Genomic DNA, 5,965 nt, shown 5'->3' with positions numbered 1-5,965 from the left:
GGAAATTAACTATTGCCTTCGAGAACTACATGATGTTTATATTGATATGAACCACATTATTACGGAGTATGTAAAAATAAAAACTACTTCCCTGTATATAAAGCCATTCTTTGAAGCCCAAGCAACAAAACCAAGTAATTTAAACCAACCATAGCAAAGAGCATTTTTAAGCAAACTCCTTTATGGGACATGGAACTCATCCAGACAGTTATAGTTTTCTTCCCACTTAGCTTTATTTTTTATTTCATAATTTCATACTCATTACATAGATCAACTTACATGCTTAGAAATAATATCTAACCAATTGTAAAGTTTTCTTTATTTATACATAAATATTTAAATAAATAAATAAACTACATAACACTAGGTCAGTGAAAGCAACTACAGAAACAATCTGGCCCTTTGCACGCCCTTGGGCCGTGGCCGGGCGCCAGCTCTTCCTTCCGTTTGCGCTGTGAGCTGAGCCGGTGTATGTGCAGCAATAACATGTCAGCCCCGCTGCCAGCCATCGTGCCCGCCGCCTGGAAGGCCACCGCGGCGGTGATTTTCCTTCATGGATTGGGAGATACTGGGCACCGATGGATAGAAGCCTTTGCAGGTATCAGAAGTTCACATATCAAATATATCTGCCTGCAGGCTCCTGTTATGCCTTTACATTAAATATGAACATGGCTGTGCCTTCATGGTTTGATATTATTGGGCTTTCACCAGATTCACAGGAGGATGAACCTGGGATTAAACAGGCAGCAGAAAATATAAAAGCTTTGATCGATCAAGAAGTGAAGAATGGCATTCCTTCTAACCGAATTATTGTAGGAGGATTTTCTCAGGGAGGAGCTTTATCTTTATATACTGCCCTTACCACGTAGCAGAAACTGGCGGGTGTCACTGCGCTCAGTTGCTGGCTTCCACTTCGGGCTTCATTTCCACAGGGTCCTATCAGGGGCGCTAACAGAGATATTTCTATTCTCCAGTGCCACGGAGATTGTGACCCGTTAGTTCCCCTGATGTTTGGTTCTCTTACGGTTGAAAAACTAAAAACTTTGGCGATCCAGCCAATGTGACCTTTAAAACCTATGAAGGTATGATGCATAGCTCATGTCAACAGGAAATGATGGATGTCAAGCAATTCATTGATAAACTCCTACTTCCAATTGATTGACGTCACTAAGAGGCCTTGTGTAGAAGTACACCAGCATCACTGTAGTAGAGTATAAACCTTTTCCCATGCCCAGTCTTCAAATTTCTAATGCTTACAGTGTTAAAATGTTTTGCAAATACACGCCAATGACACAGATCAAATAATGTCTCCTCATAAGAAATTTATGACCTTTTAAGTTTCTATACATGTATTCTTATAAGAAGATCCAGGATATACTATGTTAAAATAGATGAAGCAGGTAGCTTCTTTTTTCTCAAATGTAATTCAGCAAAATAATACAATACTGCCACCAGATTTTTTATTACATCATTTGAAAATTAGCAGTATGCTTACTGAAAATTTGTTCAGGTATAAATGAGCAGTTAAGATGTAAACAATTTATGCATGCTGTGACTTGGTCTATGGATTTATTCCAAAATTGCTTAGTCACGACGCAGTGTCTGTATTTTTATATATGTATTCATATATACATGATTGTAATACATAATAAGAATGAAGTGGTATTACATTATTCCTAATAATACAGATAATGCTATTCATTGTCAAAAAAGAGTAAAATTGTTGTCTTCAATTAATGACCCTTTTATTTTGGGACCAGGATTTTCTTTTCCCTGATATTATTTCTATTTAATATTCTTTTCTCTCAAGGAAAAAAAAGTTCATTCTTTCTTTATTGTCCTTCATAGTAGGCCAAATATTGCCTCTCCGCCATAGACAGCTACTGTCAATACATGCCGTAATTTGAGATTCTGAGTCACAGATATAAGGTATTTAAAATCTATTTATGCTTTATAGAGAAACCAGACATTATGCATTACTTATTTCCAATTATATTCAAATTTACACCTATTTAGTTATTAGGATCTTCAGCCCAGGTAACAGGAATAATTCTGTGTTTTTATTTTTCTGTAAACAACTGAAAGAATAATTAGATCATATTCTAGTATGTTCTGAAATATCTTTAAGACTGATCTTAAAAACTAATTTCTAAGATGATTTCATCTCCTTATAGCATAGAATTTACTTTGTACACATGTTTGAAACCAACTACTGTAGAAGATGAGAAATATATTGTAATTGTTTGCTTTATTTTCATCTGCCAGTGGACTTATTTGAAATTTTCACTTTAGTCAAATTATTTTTTGTATTGGTTTTTCATGCAAACATAAAAATAGCAATCATTTTAAATTGTCAAAATTTCCAGATTACTGGTAAAAATTATTTGAAAACAAACTTATGGGTAATAAAGACTAGTCAGAGCCCTATACATAAAGTGTATTTACCATACAGATTAATATTTAGCAAAAATGTATGCTTGATATTTCTGAACTGTGTTAATTTTTCTGCTGTATTCCAGCTGAACAACATTAAGAATGCATTTTTATAAACTGGTGCTAATCAATCATGAAAATAATTTAGTAATGGAATATATAGGATGTTAATAATGAAGCCATATGTTTTTGTCTGGATTTAAAAATTTTAAACATGTCATTTTTCTTTACCTTAAAGAATATAAACTGTTGTTTCAGTTCTGCAGATCAGCAAGATATTACTTATGGCAAGAAATATTCCTTTGAAATGTTGTGCTGTAATGTGGGAAAATGTAAATGTTTTTCATGGTTTTATCAATGTAAAATAAATTTAATTCTGAAAAAAATCTGAAATTTTTTCTAAGTCTTCCTTGTGTCAATCCAAATATTTTTAATACATGCTTAATTGTGCAAAATGTAACTAAAATTTTCCTGGAACAAGAGGAAAGAATAATTGTCATATGTCACTTTTATAATCAGTACTTTATTTCAAAGCTCTAAGATTTACCTGAATGCATTAAAAGGAAGGAAAAAGGAAATCATAACTGTAACTGTGGTGAACTTCTAGATGTCATGCACTGAATTAGGTCTTTCTATATTATTATATTTAATCCATATTGTGGCAGATTGTAATGCTGGTCCCAAGCACAGTTCCCCTCTTCTCTATAAGAAAATCATCCTAGACCACTGCCATGCGACTTGATGGGCTTCCTTGTGAAAGGAGGACACGCTGTCATCGAGGATGGCCACATGACTTGCTACTGCCAGTTAAAATGTGAACAGTGTAATACTGCACCAATTCTAAGAAGAAATTTAGAAACCATTGTATGTTTCTGCCAGCTCTTTCTCTTTCCCTCTGCCCTGAAAATGTGTCCTAGATAGGATCAGCTCCTTAGCCTAATCTCTAGAGTAAGATATGAGAGCCAAAGCCACCAACACCCAAAAACAAGAAAAAAACCCCACTTGTAAATCATTGAGATTTGGGGATTATTTGGAATCATAACATAACCAAACAAAAGCTGATTGATATGTGTGCTGTATGAGATTGCTTACATTATACTCATTTTATAGAAACTCAAACTGAGGCTAAGAGAGATCGAGCAATTTTTCCCAAAATATCAATGTTTACCGTAGAAACCTCTTTAAGAGAAAATTTCTGTGTCTTGGTTTTCTCATCTGAAAAAAAAAAAAAAGTAGTCTTTCTTATCTCTTAGAGTTATATATTAAAGTTGTTTTGGAGATTAAATGAGTTAATACATGTAAAATACTCAGAACACTGCCTGGCAATAAGTGTTCATTATTGTTTTAATTATTATTTTTATTTTTAGGGCTTATTATGAAATTACTTAATTCTTCTGAGCGTCAGTTTACCTATCTGTAGAATAGGGATAATCATACCTTTTTAAATGTACAGGATGTCCTCAAAATAATGTTATATCGTTCAACATGATTTTGTTATAACACTAATAAAAAAAATCAATTCCTGGTCAGGGCCACTGTCTGTGGAGTTTGCACGTTCCCTGCATATCTGTGTGGGTTTTCTCCGGGTACTCTGGTTTCCTCCCACATCCTAAAATGTGCAAGTGAGGTGAATTGACATGTCTGCATGGTCCCAGACTGAGTGATGGTGGGTATGAGCGTGAGTGTGCCTTGCAATGGGGTGGTTTCTGTCCAGGGTGAGTTTCTGCCTTAGGCCCTGAGCTGCCAGGAGAGGCTCCAGCCATCCACAGCCCTGAATTGGATTAAGCTGGTTGGAAAATGAATTAATGAATATGAAGTATTATAAAATAAGTGTATAAAGTATTCAATTTCATACAAATGCACAGTAATAAACAATGTGGTAGAAAAATGCTCAGTGAACCTGTTGTATTGTGTGATTTCGAATTGTGTGGTGGGAAGTGCTCCTTACAATTTTTGCTTTATAAACATTTACTCCTTGATTGAACTCCACCACCACTAGAGCTGCTATCACTTGCTAATTTACCAAAAATTGGGAAAATAATTATCTTATTTGTTTTTATTAAGCTTTCTTAAATGGATATATAGCTCACATTTATTTCATTGTTTAATAGTATAAGTGTTTTGGTCTTCATTTAGAAGTTTGGTGATGTTTTTGTGACCAGAAATACATCATAGGAACCTAATTCTTGTTTAAATCAATTAGCCTATGGTAATATAGGTTTTGTTATGTGTTATAGATGTCCAAGAACCTATTGACAATGATCAATGAGGACTTACTGTACAGGATTGCTGATTTAAATAAAATATGTGACATTGCTTTTAAATATATTATTAACATATAAGGCTAATTGTATTATTAAACTATCTGATCACAACTATTTGTAACAAGACAATAGGCCATTGTCATGAAAATATATAGCCACCATTATGAATATACCAAGAACTTGCAAAAAAACAGTTCTTTAAGAATCTATAATTATCACTGTGGTTAATCAGATGATAGATAACGAGCTTATCTGTGCAAAGACAGTGAAGAATCTCTAGATCTGTGCTATCCAATAGAACTTTCGGTGATACTGGAAGTGTTCTATATCTGTATTGTACACCACATAGCCACTAGCTACGTGTAGCTATTGAGCACTTGAAATATGGTGAGTACAACAGAGGAACAGATTTTTAGTTTTATTCACGTTTAAATAGTTGCATGTAGCTAATGGCAACCATATTGGACAGCTCAACTCTAGAACTTAACACAGGGGAAATCTTGAGAGAAAAACAGTACTCTAATATTCAGAATAAGGCAATGGAATCTTCTTCCATTAAATAAGAAAATTTGAGGAGGACAAAATCTGGGCAATGGAAGATTTAGGTGATTGTTATTCTGGAGAAAAATCTAAAAGATGACTTGTACATTATGATGCGTTTGCCCTGGCCTAGTGGCCTAGTATTCCACAAACTGTCAATAGCAACAAAACAAATAAATTAAAGGTGGCCATGATAACACTGTTTTCATAAGGCAAAGCACCTGAAGGGAGGAAAGAAAACCTTGATGATAACATAGCAGCAGACCTCTTAGAGCTAGGAACTCATTTTGAAGCCTGATTAATGAAAAGCAACACTATTTTAAACATCATCTCCAGTGATACCATCCTAGCCGAAATCATAATCAACCCTCAACTGGACCACATCAATAGCTTAAAAATAGGTCTGGTTTTTGTTCTTATCTCATACATTCTATTCTGAACATTGCTACCCATTGGAGTAAAATGTCAAAGTCACAAATCTTATCATGTCACACTCTGCTTGAGACTTATCAATGTTGTACCATTACTGTTACAATAAAATCCAACCTTTATTATGATCTATAGGTCTGGTCCTGCCTCGGACTATGCCCTCATCTGATGTCCCTATCCCCTTCATTCATGACACCCCAACCACTCTGTCCTTTCAGTTCCATGACATACCATGTTTTCTTTCCCCGGGGCCTTTTCCCCTACTACCCCTTCTTCCTGGGATACTCTTTTCACCCCTT

At 34.8% G+C, this 5,965-nt stretch overlaps 1 pseudogene; it reads left to right on the top strand.

The window, feature by feature from the left end:
* The first annotated feature begins 447 nt into the window (after window positions 1-447).
* Window positions 448-1,249, top strand: LOC100977435 (acyl-protein thioesterase 1-like; annotated as a pseudogene).
* The last annotated feature ends 4,716 nt before the right edge of the window (window positions 1,250-5,965 follow it).

This window comes from Pan paniscus, chromosome 3 (assembly GCF_029289425.2).
Source record: "Pan paniscus chromosome 3, NHGRI_mPanPan1-v2.0_pri, whole genome shotgun sequence".
Lineage (NCBI taxonomy): Eukaryota > Metazoa > Chordata > Mammalia > Primates > Hominidae > Pan > Pan paniscus.
The sequence above is the reverse complement of the archived record's forward strand: the minus strand, read 5'-3'. Positions and strand labels throughout refer to the sequence as shown.